Here is a 17,811-nt window from a genome sequence, read left to right on the forward strand (position 1 = left end):
CAGGTGCTGGTAAGATTTCTTTTACATGCGATTGCTGGGTGGAAGAGTATGTGTGTGGGAGGGGCGCAGAGTTCATTTATGATATTATGGAGAACAGGTTCAGTAGAGAGACAGAGGCAGAATGCAGATCAGAGTGTGGTGTGCCCTTCGAGAAATAAGGCCGGGAAGGGAACAGAGAGGGGGCCATGGCTGGAGATGGGTGACCAGTAGGCACCATGAGAGGTAGAAGTTGAGATGCCGGAGAATGGGATTGTTAAGTGTTGAGGGGAAGACCCCGAGGGAAGAAATAAAATCCAGAAAACGTGGGGAGGAACTGGCTGTAGATCATGGTTGCTCACAGGGGGTGGGGCCACAACACTGTAGACATTACAATGGTGTGTGGCCCTTCGAAGGGCCACATACACAAACAGATACACCAAGGTATTAAAATCTCATGTAGTAGGGGCAGAAAGCAATCAGGAAATAAAGGTGTCTTAAAGGCTTTGTAAAGGGGCAATCATAGAAAAAAAGGTAGAGAGACATGACTTGGGGTGTGATTTCCCTAGCAGTACTCTGCTTGGTTGCTGATACAAGACAAATCAAAGGTTGGAATCATCCAGAACATTATTCTGAGGCTCCATCTGGCAGAGGCTGACGTGAGCCCCTCCCTCGTTCTTATCGCCCCAACATCAGTGGTAGAACAGGTATGGACCCACACTTGTATGTTACCAGTTAGCATATTATGTAAACGTGGTGTTAAGAAAGGCCTCCTAGATTCCCTTTCCATGAGATTGACATCCTGAAACTACTTGGATTTACTTGTTCTGAAGCTGGCTCTTCTCAACATTTCTGTAAAGAGGTTGAGAGGTTAATCCTGGGCCTTCCTGCAGACCCCACTGCTAATCTCTGTTTCTCAGGGATCCAATCTCCAACCTCTGGCCTCTCTTTTCAGGACTGAACTGCAAGGCCAGACCCATGGAGTCTCGGACTTCTCACTCCATCTTAGAGAAACAAAGGTTAAGGGACAAATGAGTTGTGGGGTTCATCAGAGGGTACAAGGGATACACAAATTCTACTCCTTCTGTGGGATCCCTGCCAACATCCCTAAACCAGCCTAAACTCTTTGTTCTAACATTTACCTTATAATCCTGTAGTATTCAGATCTCTTAATCACACTGATTACCAGATAATTTTCATGTCTTATCTACTGCTGATGAAGCTCTTTGCTCTACCCTGTGCTGAACCATATTTAAAAGCAATCACGGGCTTCCCTGGTGGCGCAGTGGTTGAGAGTCCGCCTGCCGATGCAGGGGACACGGGTTTGTGCCCCGGTCCGGGAAGATCCCACGTGCCGCGGAGCGGCTGGGCCCGTGAGCCATGGCCGCTGAGCCTGCGCGTCCGGAGCCTGTGCTCCGCAACGGGAGAGGCCACAACATGAGGGGCCCGCGTACCGCAAAAAAAAAAAAAAAAAAAGCGATCACTAGGGACTTCCCCGGTGGTCCAGTGCTTAAGACTCTGCGCTCCCAGTGCAGGGGGCCTGGGTACCATACCTGGTCAGGGAATAGATCCCACGTGCCCTAACTAAAAGATCCTGCATGCTGCAATTAAGACACGGTGCAGCCAAATACATAAGCACACAAATAAATAAATAAAGTGATCACTAACCCAAAGCTGTTCCATGTAACAGATTTGTACTGAGGGTTTGAAAAGGCGGTAGCCAGGGCAGGGACTAGGGTGAGGTGAGTGAGGCATGTACCTTGGGTGCAGCATTTAAGGTGCACTCCAAAACCCGGTAATCAAGGTAAATAGTATTTTAATGAAATATTTGAAAAAATAAAAATTAATGCAAAAAATCCACAATCAACAAAATATTAAAATTTTAAAGACAGGATCAGTTGTAAGACTTACTACTAGGCATCTACATATATTCTGAAAAAAATTTTTTTAATAAATTTATTTATTTATTATTTTTGGCTGCGATGGGTCTTTGTTGCTGAGCACCAGCTTTCTCTAGTTGCGGGGGGCGGGGGCTACTCTTTGTTGTGGTGCACAGCCTTCTCATTGCGGTGGTTTCTCTTGTTGCGGACCACAGGCTCTAGGCGTGGGCTTCAGTAGCTGTGGCACACTAGCTCAGTAGTTGTAGTTCACGGGCTCTAGAGCACAGGCTCAGTAGTTGTGGCACACGGGCTTAGTTGCTCCATGGCATGTGGGATCTTCCCGGACCAGGGCTCGAACCCATGTCCCCTGCATTGGCAGGTGGACTCAACCATTGTGCCAACAGGGAAGTCCGCTGAAAAGTTTTTGCAGTTGTTTCTGCCACCAGAAATTGCTCTCTGGCTAACTTGACCCCCAGTACCCTCATACCCAACCCAGGATTAATGGGGGCCGTTTGCTTGCTTCTCATACAGATTTTCAGTCAGTCTTACTGTGTTCAGTCTTACCTACACCCCTGTCTTCAGGGATCATTGGTACTCTAATTTCTGAGCCTTTCTGGGGATCTGTGCTGATTGCCCCATGCACACCCAGGAGCCATTTGACATTTTTTCTTAATCATCCATTATTTTATTTATTCTTTTTTTAAAAAATTGGACTATAGTTGATTTACAATGTTGTGTTAGTTTCAGGTATACAGCAAAGTGATTCAGGGGTGTGTGTGTGTATTTTTCAGATTCATTTCCATTATGGGTTAAGTTTGCTGTAGGAGGGTGGACACCAGCATCTATCAGTTCATCGTCTTGTAATCAGTATTGTGTATTTATTCTCTACCAAATCCCCCAGTAGCGATGACCAAAAAGGTATTTTAAAACAGTCTTGTGATTCTTAAACTCTGATCAAAGAAGCAAAAAGTAGTTTAACCAATATATCCTGTTTTACCAGTTTGTTACAAAATTAGGTTACACCCCTTTCAATTTTTTTTTTTTTTTTTTTTTTGGCCACACCACTGCATGGCATGCAGGATCCTATTCCCGGACCAGGGAATCCTATTCCCAGACCAGGGATCGAACCTGTGCCCCCTGTGGTGGAAGTGTGGAGTCTCAACCACTGGACCACCACGGAAGTCCCTCCTTTCAATATTTAGATTAAACTATTCTTTACCTCCACCCTGCCTATTAGGATGTTTTTCCGTCTCCAGGATCCTTCTTCCACGATGACAGTTAACAGTTCTGTAGTATTTACTTTGGGCCAGTCATTCTTCTAAGTGCTTTTTTACATATATTAGCTCATAATAACTCCAGACTCCTCAGGGAAGCTTTTTAAGTGTAATGGGTTAGTACTTGTCATTATTATCTTGAGGAGAGCAAAATCTGAAAGTCTGCTCAGTCTGCCAGAGATTCCTGGGTGTGTGTTTTGTGTGTGTGTGTGTGTGTGTGTTGACTGTTGTTGCCCTTAATCAACTATGGATTGCTGGTGAATCTCAGGTTGCCTAATGATTTTGATCCTTGTCTACTGATAAGTGACCCATTGAACACCAGTCAAGGAGAGTATCATATCCTCTTGGACAGTGATTGGTTAAGAGGTGGACACATGGCTCAAGCTGGGCCAATCAGAGCCAAAGATGCTTACTTCTGGGACTTGGATGGAAATACAGAGAATGAAGTCTCTGTGTTTCCACCGTGGCTCCCAAGCTTGTAGACTATAGGCCTGTTGACTGCAGTGCGCTCCACTTAGAGAAACCCTAACAGAGAATAAAGCCAACATGGAGGAAAGCAAAGCTGGGTCGTGGAGGGAGAGAGAGAGACTGAGACCTGATGATACTGTTTGAACCCCTTGATCCAGCCACATGACTGCTCCTGACTTTTCAAATTACAGGAACGAATCAATGTCATCAATGTCTTTTCCTTTTTTATCTTTTTGGCCGCACCACGCAGCATGTGGGATCTTAGTTCCCCGACCATGGATCAAACCCATGCCCCCTGCAGTGGAAGCATGGAGTCCTAAACACTGGACCGCCAGGGAAGTCCTGTCATTTCCTTTTTTTTGGCTGCGTTGGGTCTTTGTTGCTGCACGCGGGCTTTCTCTACTTGTGGCAACCGGGGGCTGGCTACTCTTTGTTGTGGTGCATGGGCTCTAGGGCATGGGCTTCAGTAGTTGTGGCGCATGGGCTTAGTTGCTCCGTGGCATGTGGGATCTTCTCGGACCAGGGCTCGAACCTGTGTCCCCTGCACTGGCAGGCGGATTCTTAACCGCTGTGCCACCAGGGAAGTCACAAAGAGAGATTTTTCTTTTTTAAAAACCACTTTGAACTGACTTTCTGTTACATGGATATAAAGAATCCTGGAAAATGCAAGGGGTAAGACAGTGACACAGTCTGTAGGCTGGAGCACCTGGGTGCCTGTGATCTGGGTCTAAGAGATAGTGACTTAAAACAATGTGCCAGCCTGTGAGCGGTGTTCTCCCCAGGCAGCCCAGGATCTGTGTGAGTTTGGATGTGGATTTCTCACTATCTTCCTAGGGTCCTTTTCCAGATGGTACTCTTTTCTTAATTGCTGGGACCTTCTCCTCTCAGGGGCGGGAGCCTGGCATCTCCTGGCCTTTTCCCTATTTCTAGAACCTCTCTGGGTGAGTCTGTTAGTTTAAAAGCCACTGCATTTGGGTATGGGAAGACTGCCCAGTGACTGGCCTTATATTTTCACTTTGGCTCACTATTTAATATTTCTTTTTTCCCCCTTATATATAACTGGAAGTAGAAATTTTTTTTTTTTTTCTGGACAACTGTGGTGGGTTTTTTGTTTTTTGTTTTTGGAGGGGGCGTGGCGGTGGTGAGGTTTTGCCCTGGTGCCTGCCTGCTAAGCTTAGGAGGGGTGGCAAGGCAGTTCTGTCCACCAGCTGTCCTAGAGGAACTACTTTAAAGTAGGTCTTCTTACAAATGAACATATCTACGAAACAGAAATAGACTACAGACATAGAGAACAGACTTGTGGCTGCCAAGGGGGTGGGGGCGTGGGGGACAGAAGGATTAGGAGTTTGGGGTTAACAGATGCAAACTAGTATATATAGGATGGATAAACAACAAGGCCCTACTGCATAGCACAGGGAACTATATTCAATATCCTGTAATTAAACCGTAATGGAAAAGAATATATGTATGTTTAACTGAATCACTTTGCTGTACAGCAGAAATTAACACAACATTGTAAATAAACCATACTTCAATAAAAAAATGAGTAGGTCTCCTTTTTTGGGATGTGGCCTCTCCCATTCCAATTGTATTTGTTCACAGATAATATTCCAAATCTTTTCATCACTAGGTAGAGAGCACCTGTCCACTGGCCAACTAGTTTATGTTAATTTCATAGTAATATTTGTTATCTTTCCCATAGTTCCTGGCATCTGGAAACATTTTTGTGGGCAGTGACAATAGTTAACCAGTATGTTTTGGGGGGTGTATTTTGAGTGCGGTTTTCTAAATCTCTCTTACACAAATCCACTCTAAAGCACTAATCTGTGAGCAGTTTTGTGATCTCCACCCAACATCAAAAAGTGGCATGTAAAGCCGGTAACATCATGAAGGTTTCACTGATTCATGTTCCAAAAATGTCACAACTCCTGCTCAGGCCACAGCGTCAACACTATATGTGTATTCAGTGATTTATTTTATAAAGGAGTAAGTCCTTTTTTTTTTTTTTGCGGTACACGGGCCTCTCACTGTTGTGGCCTCTCCCGTTGCGGAGCAGAGGCTCCGGACGCGCAGGCTCAGTGGCCATGGCTCATGGGTCCAGCCGCTCCACGGCATGTGGGATCTTCCCAGACCGGGGCACAAACCCGTGTCCCCTGCATCGGCAGGCGGACTCTCAACCACTGCGCCACCAGGGAAGCCCTCTTTCTTTTTTTAAAATATTTATTTACTTATTTTTGGCTGCGTTGGGTCTTTGTTGCGGTGCGCGGGCTTTTCATTGCGGTGGCTTCTCTTGTTGTGGAGCGCGTGCTGTAGGCGCACGGGCTTCAGTAGTTGTGGCACGCGGGCTCAGTAGTTGTGGCTCTTGGGCTCTAGAGCGCAGGCTCAGTAGTTGTGGTGCACGGGCTTAGTTGCTCCACGGCAAGTGGGATCTTCCCAGACCAGGGCTCGAACCCTTGTCCCCTGTATTGGTAGGCGATTCTTAACCACTGCGCCACCAGGGAAGCCCCTCCTCATTTATTTCTTTAATGTTTTTGTCCCTTGCATCAGATGTTACGGTCTTTAAGATTATGCCCTGAGGCAGTTTTAGAAGATACCCAGAAATTCTGTGAGACTATCCTTTGGAAGGTGCGGGTCTATGTCTTTCCCTTGCCCCAAACCTCGGCGGGTTTGTAACTCCCTTGTAATCAATAGAGTGTGATGGAAATGACGAATGTGTGAATCCTGAGGCCAAGAATAAATGCTTGCAGCTTCTACCTTGTTTGCCAAACACTTGGTTTTGGAGCCCTGAGCTGTAAGGTAAGAAGTCTGAGCCCAGGCCATAGTGAGAGGTTACGTGTAGGTGCTACGATCAATAGCTCCAAGCGGAGGTCTCAGCAGACAGTCAGCCTTATACACCAGACATGGAAGTAAAGGCGCCTCCATGTGAATCCAGCCTCCAGCAGTCAGGCCTTCCAGCCCTGGAGCCTTCCCAGCAGAGGCCCCAGGGGTCATGCAGCGGAAATGGGCCTTTTCTGCTGGCCCCGTCTGGATCTCTGACCCACAGAATCTGGGAGCAAAAGAAAATGTTTGTTTTAAGCCTTTACGTTTTGGGTTAACTTGTTATATATATACATACATACATATACACATCTTTATATTCATATTTATTCGATTTATTTATTTTTATTGAAGTATAGTAAATTTACAATTCTGTGTTAGTTTCAAGTATACAGCAAAGTGATTCAGTTATATATATATATTTTTTCAGGTTCTTCTTCATTGCAAGTTATTATAAGATATTGAGTATAGGGAACTCCCTGGCGGTCCAGTGTTTAGGACCCTGTGCTCTCACTGCCAAGGACCCAGGTTCGATCCCTGGTCAAAGATCTCACAAGCCACGTGGTGTGGCCAAAAAAAACCAAAACAAAACTGAGTATAGTTCCCTTGGGTTAACTTGTTATAAAGCAATAGTAATCAGAACACAGTCCTAAACTGAGTCTTCCACCCTTCTCTGTACAACTAAAAGTTTGGAGGGCAGTGATGGAGAACTCATGGTCCCTGTAGGCCCACTGGCTCCCAAGAAGAAAAAAATGGTGGAGCTGAGTCAAGGGTTCCCTTTTAATCTTCCCATAATTACCAATGAGATATGTCATTTTTGCATGGATTAACTTTCTTCCTCATCAAAGAAATATCAGGAGAAGGGGACAAGTGTTCACCTCTGTCAAGAAGGGTGTTTTAGGGGCTTCCCTGGTGGCGCAGTGGTTGAGAATCTGCCTGTCAATGCAGGGGACACGGGTTCGAGCCCTGGTCCGGGAAGATCCCACATGCCGCGGAGCAACTAAGCCCGTGCGCCACAACTACTGAGCCTGCGCGTCTGGAGCCTGTGCTCTGCAACAAGAGAGGCCGCGATAGTGAGAGGCCCGCGCACCGCGATGAAGAGTGGCCCCCGCTTGCCGCAACTAGAGAAAGCCCGTGCGCAGCAACGAAGACCCAACGCAGCTAAAAATAAATAAAATTAATTAATTAATTTAAAAAATAAAGAGGGGTGTTTTAAAGGGTTTATTCTGCATCTCCTCTCCCCCTAAATTATTTCAGTTGACTATTTCTTTTTGTTATAGTGTCGTAATATAAATTATAGTAAAGTTAAAAGAATGAGTTATAATACATTTATGTTATATAATTATATACAATATATATAATTAAGATGTTATAATAAAAATGTTATAATAAAAAGTAAAAATTCTCGTATTTGTTTTCTCTTCAAATGTCTTATGTTTTTTGGCTATCTCTTCACACAGGTGTGCAGCATTATAACTCTGACTGGAAGCTCTGAGTACGTGGGCAGGGTTGTGGACACATGGACCTCACACAGGGAAACTGGTAAGTGAAAGGGCTCTGTTATTGGGAATACCCTTAAGTGTTAGAGCAGAGAGGGCTTTCCTCTGAAGCAGTTTCCTTCTGCAGAAACTGCCCCGTCTCCTGCTTTGTTATGAGCTGCTCACAATTCGAGGAGCTGGTTGGGGAAGGACTGGGGTCCCCACCGTTCAGTGTTAAGTTTCACTTAATCTCCCTATGTTCAGTCCCATCCCTCACCCCACTTCCTCTACTCTACCTGGTCTCCCCAAATCTGGAGCATCTCATTTCTTCATAAGGTAAACTTCCCGTCTCTTATACAGAAGGTGCCAGCCTGCAAATATGGAACATGAGGGAAGGTAGTAGTGGTCTGATCCCTCAGTAACACATGTCCAAGCACCTCCTAATTTTAACCTCATGTCTCACCTGCTGTTTTTGTGGTACCTAGAGTCTCCAAGGGCTGAGCCTTTCCAGGTTCTGTGAGGTTTAATTGGCTCCTTTCCCAGTGGGCACCCCTATTCAGGGTTAGGAAGATTAAATTGCCCAAAGTTATACATCTAATCATGGAATTTAGACTCCATCTCAGGTTTGTCCGTCTTCAAACCTCTGTATTTCTTATTTTATAAAGCTAGAGAAAAGCCTGATAAGCCTGAGAAAATAGAATACCAGAAGAACCAATTTCAGAATATAGATGCAGGATTCCTAAATGTTAACAAACTTAATCTAGCACAATATTGAAAAATCTATACAAGGCAGGCAACTCAGTAAAGAAATGCAGAGTAAAATGAGATATCACTTTTGTGTGTATGTGATTAACTTAGCAGAGATTTTAAGAAAGATCCTACCCACTGTAGGCAGTGGATGGAGGAAATAGGCATTCCCATATGTTTCTGGTGTGAGAATAAATTGGCATCACCTTTCAAGGGGTCACTTTTACTATATGTAACAAAGTCTTAATATCCTCCATAACTTTTGGCCCAGAAGTTCCAGTTCTAGGAATTTATTTTCAGGAAACAATCATGATAGGCACAAACATTTAGCTATGAGGGTATTAATATCAATGTTATCTATAATATTGAAAAATGAATAACAATGTATCTGTTCACCACTATGGGCTTGATAAAAATAAACTATAATACCAAACAAAATAATGTTGGAGAATAGTTTTAATCATATGAAAATATGATAACGATACATTAAGTGAAATACATAGGTTCAGAATGGTATGTTCTCATTGTATTGCAATTTGTCTTTGCAAGTGATGAAAACTGAACTAAAAGTGGCTGAAGAGAAAGAAAAGGAATGTACTGATTCATAGTACTAGAAAGTCAGGGCGTGTAATACATCAGGCAAGTTGGGTCCAGGCACTCATGGATCATCACGAGAAATCTATTTCCATCTCTTAATTTGTATTTTGTGTTGGTTTTACTTTCACATAGACTCTCCATGAGAGCTGTTAAAGAGGGTGTATTAGTCAGTGTCTTCCAGAGAAACAGAGCCAAGGGGACCCGGAAAGCTGATGGTGTAGATTCTAGGCTGAGTCTGAGGCCTGAGAACCAGGAGTGCTGAGAGTAAAAGATTGATGTCCAAACTCAAGTTGTCAGGTAGAGAGTGGACTCAGCCTTCCTCCACCTTTTTGTTCTATTCAGCTCTCAATGGATTTGATAGGTCCACCCACGCTGGGGAGGGCTGTCTTCTTTACTCAGTCCACTAATTCAAATGCTAATCTCTTCTTGGAACACCTTCAGGCACACCCAGAAATAATTTTTAGCCAGTTATCTGTGCACCCCTGTTGCCCAGTCAAGTTGACACATAAAATTAACCATCACAAGTCCACCCCCTGTCAAGTTGACACTCATACATATCTCCTTAAACCATACTAATCTCCAAGTAAAGAATAACAAAGGTTGGGCTTCCCTGGTGGCGCAGTGGTTGAGAGTCCCCCTGCCGCTGCAGGGGACGCGGGTTCGTGCCCCGGTCCGGGAATATCCCACATGCCGCGGAGCGGCTGGGCCCGTGAGCCATGGCCGCTGAGCCTGCGCGTCCGGAGCCTGTGCTCCGCAACGGAAGAGGTCACAACAGTGAGAGGCCCGCGTACCGCAAAAAAAACAAAAAAAACACAAAGGCTTAATTCCACCTGACACAACACAACTGTCCATACAACTGAAAATGCACTAGCCCCTTCCTCAGAAGGGGAGGTAAAGTCCTTCAGTGATGTTTACTGTCCTTGTTACCCTCTAACTTAAACAGTATGATGTAGAATTAACAATACTTAAATATTATGATTTAAAGTGAATACGTCTTATGTTGCATGATAAGGAAATAAGAGAGGAAAGAAGACAAAGATACTCCCACACAATCATAACAAAATAAGGAGGAAATCCTCTATGACAGTTACAATCCTCATTTCTCTAACTGGCCACGTGGCTGGTATTTATAACTACTTTCTCCCGCTACCCATTCTGTATTCCCTTTGCCTTCAAGAAGCACCTGAGATGGTCATCATCATTCTTTACTTGTAGGATGACCAAACCTTCATTTCTGAAGGGTCTGCACCATTAGTAGTCATGCCTGGGTTGGATTGTACTTTTCCATTGACCTTAATCTTAGGACACAGTAATACTAAGAGATGTCTAAGGGATCTCCTGTATTCCACACATATTCTTCCTTACCTCCATCGTGGATAGTCCAATTTCCTCTTGGCAGCCAGGATCAATCACTCCAGCTAGCATAGTAACTCCCTTCTTTGCCTGTTGATTCAGTCATGAGATGCCCAAAGTGGCCGGGTGGCTCTCTTAACTTCCAGCTCATTGGAATCATTGTTATATCTCTTAGTGGAAGCATTCCTCCTTCTGGAACTAAGACCTGTAGGCCAGCAGAGCATAAGGTCACAGGAAAAGGAAGCTAAAACTTTGCTAGTGGGTCATTAGGGGTTAGAGTGAGTGGTACCACTCCCATTTCCACCCCAATTCCTGGATCCGTGAATCCTGGCTATGGGAGAAACAGCACTGTATATTGGACACTGATCCAGAGCATATACAGCCTCCTGGAGAACCTGAGAGGTATTGCCACCTAGCTGGCACTGTAACTGAGTCTTCACAGAGCCGTTCCACTGTTCCATCCAACCAGCTGCCTCAGGATGGTGGAGAGCATGTTAAGACTAGTACATTCCATGAGTGTGGGCTCATTGTTGAACTTCTTTTGCTGTGAAGTTCTTTTTTTTTTTTTTTAATGTGTGAAGTGAGTTCTTGGTCAAGCATTTCAGTGTGGAATACCATGGGAGTGGATAAGGTATTCTGCAAATCCACTGATGGTAGTTCTTGCAGAAGCACTGTGTGCAGGGAAGGCAAATCTGTATCCAGAGTAAGTGTCTATTCTAGGAAGAACAAAATGGTACTCCTTCCGTGATGGAAGTTGTCCAGTATAGTCAACAGGCCGGAAAGTAGCTAGCAGATCACCTCGGGGATGGTGCTGTATCGACGCCTCGGGGATGGTGCTGTATCGACGCCTCGGGGATGGTGCTGTATCGACGCCTCGGGGATGGTGCTGTATCGACGCCTCGGGGATGGTGCTGTATCGACGACTAGGTGTTGGCCTCTGCTGCTGGCAGGTTGGGCACTCAGCAGTGGCCACAGCCAGGTTGGCCTTGGGGAGTGGAAGTGCGTGTTGCTGAGCCTGTGCATTGCCTTCACCCCTGCCACCATGGCTGCTTCATTCATGAGCCAAGTGGTGATGACTGGGCTGGCTGTGGAAAGAGACTGGCATCCACAGGATGGGTCATCCTTTCCGCTTCATTATTAAAATCTTCTTCTGCTGAGCTTACCCTTCGGTGAGCATTCACATGGGACACAAATACTGTCATGGTTTTTTGCCCATATATCTCTTCACCACATTTCCTCATCACCAATTTTCCAATCATGTACCTTCTGAGTCCCTAACCATCCAGCCAAACCACTGGACACATAAATCAGTATATAATCACGTGTCTGGCCATTTCTCCTTCCAAGCAAAGTGAACAGCCAGGTGCACTGAAGTTCTTTCCACACCACTGTCCTTCAGGGATGTCCCCAAAGGGCCTATGGTGCTACAGCTGTCCAGTTTTGGGTGGTGCCTGCATATTGTGCTTCTAGAACCATCTGTAAACCAGACCAGAGTCTTCTCTTTCTCTGTCAGCTGCCATGGAGAACTCCCCATGAGGCCATAGGTGCAGGATGGGAGAGAGAAGGGGCAGCAGGAGTGGGGACCATGGACCTTCGGGCCACATCTTCATGTAATTTACTTGTGCTTTCAGGGCCTGCTCAGGCCTCATCATGTATATGTCACTTCCATTTGATGATGGAGCGCTGCCATGCACTATGTGCCTTGGTGGGTCAGGTAACGCCCAGTTCATGGTGGGCAGTTCAGGTCACATGGTAACTTGGGAGTCCTTGGTCAAGTGTTCAGTCTCTGCTAAGGCCCAGTAGCAGGCCAAGAGCTGTTTCTCAAAAGGAGAGTAGTTATCTGGAGGGGATGGCAGGGCTTTGCTCCAAAATCCTAAGGGCCTGCACTGCAGTTCACCTATAGGGGGCTGTCAAATGCTCCAAACAGCATCGCATGTCAAGAAGGAATATCTTGACATGCCCCTTACCCCTGGACCCCTCGAAATTTCACTGAGGTGGAAGGTCCCTGAATTTTTGTTGGATTTATTTCCCACCTTCTGGCATGCAAATGTCTTATCAAATCTAGAGTAGTTGCTACTTCTTGCCCACTAGGTCTGATTAGATTAATGTCATCAATGCAGTGGACCATAGTGATAGCTTTGTGGGAGAGAAAGGTGATCAAGATTCCTGAGAACTAAATTATGACATTGGGCTGGAGAGTTGGTGTATCCCTGAGGTAGCATCGGAAAGGTCTGTTGTTGGCTTTGACAGCTGAAAGCAGACTGCTTGACAGGGTGGAGAAAAAGGCGTTTGCCAGATCAGTAGCTGCATGCGAGGTGCCAAGAGATGTGTTATTGGGTTGGCCAAAAGGTTCATTCGGTCTTTTCCGTAAGATGGCTGTAGTAGCACTTAGTTGTCTTTAACTTCATTGGAAACAATGTTGTTAGATTGTATTATGAAAGCTATCATATCAGCATGCATTTTTAAAAAAAAACATTAAATTTGGTGAATTTTTGTATAGCCATTTTAATATTGAAGATGGAAGAGAAAAAGCAACATTTTCGGCATATTATGCTTTATTATTTCAAGGAAGGTAAAAACGCAACTGAAATGCAAAAAAAGATTTGTGCAGTGTATGGGGAGGGTGCTGTGACTGATCAAACTTGTCAAAAGTGGTTTGCTAAGTTTCGTGCTGGAGATTTCTCGCTGGGCAAAGCTCCATGGTCGGGTAGACCAGTTGAAGTTGCTAGCAATCAAATTGAGACATTAATTGAGAATAATCAACGTTATACCGCACGGAAGATAGCTGACATACTCAAAATATTCAAATCAAGCGCTGAAAATCACTTGCACCAGCTTGGTTATGTTCATTGCTTTGATGTTTGGGTTCCACATAAGTTAAGCGAAAAAAACCTCCTTGACCGTATTTCTGCATGTGATTCTCTCCTTACACATAATGAAAACAAATTGTGATGGGTGATGAAAAGTGGTTACTGTACAATAATGTGGAATGGAAGAGATCGTGGCGCAAGCGAAATGAACCACCACTAACCACACCAAAGGCTGGTCTTCATCCAAAGAAGGTGATGTTGTGTATATGGTGGGGTCGGAAGGGAGTCCTCTATCATGAGCTCTTTCCAGAAAACGAAACGATTAATTCCAACAAGTACTGCTCCCAACTAGACTGACTGAAAGCAGCACTTGATGAAAAGCGTCCGGAATTAGTCAACAGAAAACGCGTAATCTTCCATCAGGATAACGCAAGACCACATGTTTCTTTGATAACCAGACAAAAACTGATACAGCTTAGCTGGTAAGTTCTGATTCATCCGCCGTATTCACCAGACATTGCACCTTCGGATTTCCATTTATTTTGGTCTTTACAAAATTCTCTTCATGGAAAAAATTTCAATTCCCTGGAAGACTATAAAAGGCACCTGGCCAGTTCTTTGCTCAAAGAAATAAAAAGTTTTAGGAAGAGGGAATTATAAAGTTGCCTGAAAAATGGCAGAAGGTAGTGGAACAAAACAGTGAATACATTGTTCAATACAGCTCTTGGTGAAAATGAAAAATGTCTTATTCTTACTTTAAAACCAAAGGAACTTTTTGGCCAACACAGTACTTTGCTCAAGCAATGAAACCACATCTGGTACAGTAACTGCTAGTGGAAACAGCACCTGGTTAAGCTTGTGATAATCCATTATTATTCTTTAAGACCCATCTATCTTCTGCACAGACCAGAAAGGCAAGTTGAATGGCAATATGGTGGGAATTAACACCCCTTTATCCTTTATGTCCTTGATGGTGGCACTAATCCCTGCGATACCTCCAGGAATGCAGTACTGCTTTTGGTTTACTATTGTTTTCCTATGTAGAGGCAGCTCTAGTGCCTTCCACTTGGCCTTTCCCACCCTAATAGCTCTCACTCCATAGGTCAGGGAACTAATGGGGGGATTCTGCTAGCTGCTGAGTATATTTATTCCAATTACACATTCTGGAACTGAGGAAATAGCTACAAGGTGGGTTCAAGGACCCACTGGGCCCTCTATGAGACAGACCTGAGCTAAAACTCCATTGATCTCCTGACTTACATCAGGCTCTCCTCTGACTGGTGGATCACAGTGACATTTTGGGTCTCCTGGCATTAATTTCAGTTCAGAGCCAGTGTCCAGAAGTCCCTGAAAGGTCTGATTATTTCCTTTCCACCAACGCACAATTACTCTGGCAAAGGCTGAAGGTCCCTTTGGGGGAAGGCTGAGAGAAAGATCAACAGCATAAATTTTTGGCAGCATACGAGGGTCCTTCCTCAAGGGGACTGGCCTCCCCTTCATTCAACGGGTTCTGGGTCTGTAAACTGGCTCAAGTCTGGGAATTGACTGTGGGACCATTATTCCAGTTAGACTTTTGTTCACCAGACCTGGAATTTTTTTGCTCATATAGATCAAGTAAGCATTTAGTAGGCTTCCTATCTATTTCACTTCTGGAACACCACCATCAACTAGCCACCTAGGTCTATGAGAGTCAGACTCTTCTATTAATACTTTGACTCTGCTATCCATTATGGTAGCCAAGCCCATCTCGCCTTTGGGTGGTTGAGTGCTACCACTTGGCCTCCACCATCCTGGGATCCAGTTACTCCCATCACATTTAGGGTTCCCAATTCAGTGGCTGCAGTTCCCACTGGGAGGTCTGGCCTACAGAGAAGAGCAATCTCAGAGCTCCTCCAGGCTGCTGGGGCTCCCCTCACAAACTTCCTTCTCACTGTCTTCCAGACCCTCCCAGAGTGGGTGAGTAGGCCTTAAATGACAAATGCCCTGTAACATTCCAATCTCCCTAATGCTTTGAATCCTTTCCTCGACATTAAACCAAGGCAGGTTCATCATTTCCAGTTCACCCACTGTGGGCCACCTTTTGGCCCGTGTTTCAGCCAACCAACCAACCAAACTGTTCTAACTTCCCAAGCTGCAAACTAAATGCAGAATCTCTGCCTAGCAAGCCCGTATCAGTAAATTTGACCTGATCCAATTTTATGTTCCTTCCACCATTATCCCACACCCTTAGTGTCCATTCCTCCACGTTCCCCAGATCTCTGTCTGTGTAAATTAGGAAACCTTAAGTTATATATTGTTATAAATTATATATGAATATAAATACTAAAAAGAGATTTATTATAAGGTATTGGCTCCTATGATTATTGAGGCTGAGAAGTCCCATGATCTGCCATCTGTAAGCTGGAGACCAAAGAGAACTGATGGTGTATCAGAGGCCTGAGAGCTGGAGACCAGATGGCATAGATTCTAGTCTGAGTCTGAAGGCTTGAGAAGTAGGAGTGCTTGAGGACAGGACTTTAAATAGGCAGAGAGCAAATTCAACCTCTTTGTACCTTTTTGCTCTATTCAGCCTCAACGGATTGGATAAGGCCCACCCACAGTGGGGAGGGCCATCTGCTTTACTCAGCCCACTGATTCAAATGCTAGTCTCTTCTGGAAACACTTTCACAGACTACCCAGAAATAAGGGTCAACCAGCTATCTGGGCATCCTGTGGCCCAAGTCAAGTTGACATGTAAAATTAACCATCACAGAGGGCTAGTAGCAGCTCTGGGATTATGTTTTACCAATGCGAAAGTCTAACAAAAATAGAGTCTTTCCTTTCAAATCATTCCAGCAAAAATCCCAATGCTGAATCTCTTTGGCCAGGCTTGGGTCACGTACTCCTCTTCTTCAGCTGAGAGGTGGTGTGAGTGCCACCTTAATAGTGGTTTAGATAGCTAAAATTTATTGAGTGCTAATTATGTGTAAATCATGAATCTGAGTCTAAATTTTCTGTGATTAGATGTGTAACCTTGGGCAATTTAGCCTCCCCAAGCCTGAAAAGGACTCAAAATCAGTGTCCTCTGTGTTATTTCACTTAATCCTCTTGACAACTCCAATAAAATGGATTCTGTCATCATCCTCATTTAACTGATGAAGAAACTAAAGCCCAGGCAGGTTACGTATATTATGCATGACAAAAGAATTAGCAAATGGTGAGTCCACCTGCATGGACTGAAAATATGGGTGGAGGCATTTCCTCCCAAAAGAATCAGATGCTGCTTCTGACATTGAAGATAGAGCCCAAGACAAAAGAAAAACAAAGTGAAACAAAACAACCACTCAGGATACAGGGATGTGAAGACTTCAAAAATCTATCACTAATATACTCATAAAGGTAAGAGAATATATTGCACTCGTGTTATAAGAACAGGATGATATAATTATAAATATTAAGAGAAAAAAGAAAGCCCTTAAAAGTTAAAGCAGGATAGGAGGCCCAAAAAATGTAATAGAAGAGTTGGAAGGTAAACTTGAGGAAATCCTGAAGAAGATGAAGAGATGGAAAATAGGAGAGAAAAGATGAGAAGATTAAAACAGTAAGTCTGAGAGGTTCAATATCTGAATAATAGAGTTCCAGACAGAGAGAACAGAGAAGATTTAGGGGAAGCAGTCATCAGTAAAACAATACAGAAAAATTTACCAAGCTCAAGGACATGGTTTCCAGATTGAGGGGTCCTTCAAATGCCCAGAAAAAAGGATGAAAAGAGACCCACCAAGACACATCATCATGAAATTTCAGAACATGGGGGCAAAGAGATTTAAAAAATCTTTGAGAGAGAAAAAGAGAGATGGAGATTAGGAATCAGATTTGACTTTTCATTCTTCAGTGAATAACACTGGAAGCAAGAAGACAAAAGAGCAATGCCCTCAAAATTCTGAAGCAGAATGATTTCCAACCTAGAATTCTCCACCCAGCTAAATTATCAATCAACTCTGAGGGTAAATAAAGACATTTTCAAGTGTGCAACATTTCAAAGCATTTCCCTCCTATGCATCCTTTCTGAAGAAGCTACTGAAGGCTGTGTTTTTTTTTTAAATTAATTTTTGGCTACGTTGGGCCTTCGTTGCTGCCCGCGGGTTTCCTGTAGTTGTGGTGAGCGGGGTCTACTTTTTATTGCGGTGCTTGGGCTTCTCATTGTGGTGGCTTTTCTTGTTGTGGAGCACGGTCTCTAGACGTGCGGGCTTCAGTAGTTGTGGCACGTGGGCTCAGTAGTTGTGGCTCGTGGGCTCTAGAGCGCAGGCTCAGTAGCTGTGGCTCACGGGCTTAGTTGCTCTGCAGCACGTGGGATCTTCCCGGACCAAGGATCAAACCTGTGTCCTCTGCATTGGCAGGTGGATTCTTAACCACTGCACCACCAGGGAAGTCC

At 44.4% G+C, this 17,811-nt stretch overlaps 1 long non-coding RNA gene across 1 annotated transcript in view; it reads left to right on the forward strand.

Annotated features, from left to right (window-relative positions):
- The window catches only part of LOC114888772, a 63,596-nt gene that overhangs the window by 20,199 nt on the left and 25,586 nt on the right, over positions 1 to 17,811 (forward strand). Inside the window, exon 4 of the long non-coding RNA XR_003791878.1 lies at positions 7,876 to 7,957. This is a non-coding gene — a long non-coding RNA (uncharacterized LOC114888772). The remainder of the gene's footprint in view (positions 1 to 7,875; positions 7,958 to 17,811) is intronic.

The sequence above is a fragment of the Monodon monoceros genome, unplaced genomic scaffold (assembly GCF_005190385.1).
Source record: "Monodon monoceros isolate NGI ecotype Baffin Bay Population unplaced genomic scaffold, NGI_Narwhal_1 Super_Scaffold_9, whole genome shotgun sequence".
NCBI classification, from domain to species: Eukaryota; Metazoa; Chordata; class Mammalia; order Artiodactyla; family Monodontidae; genus Monodon; species Monodon monoceros.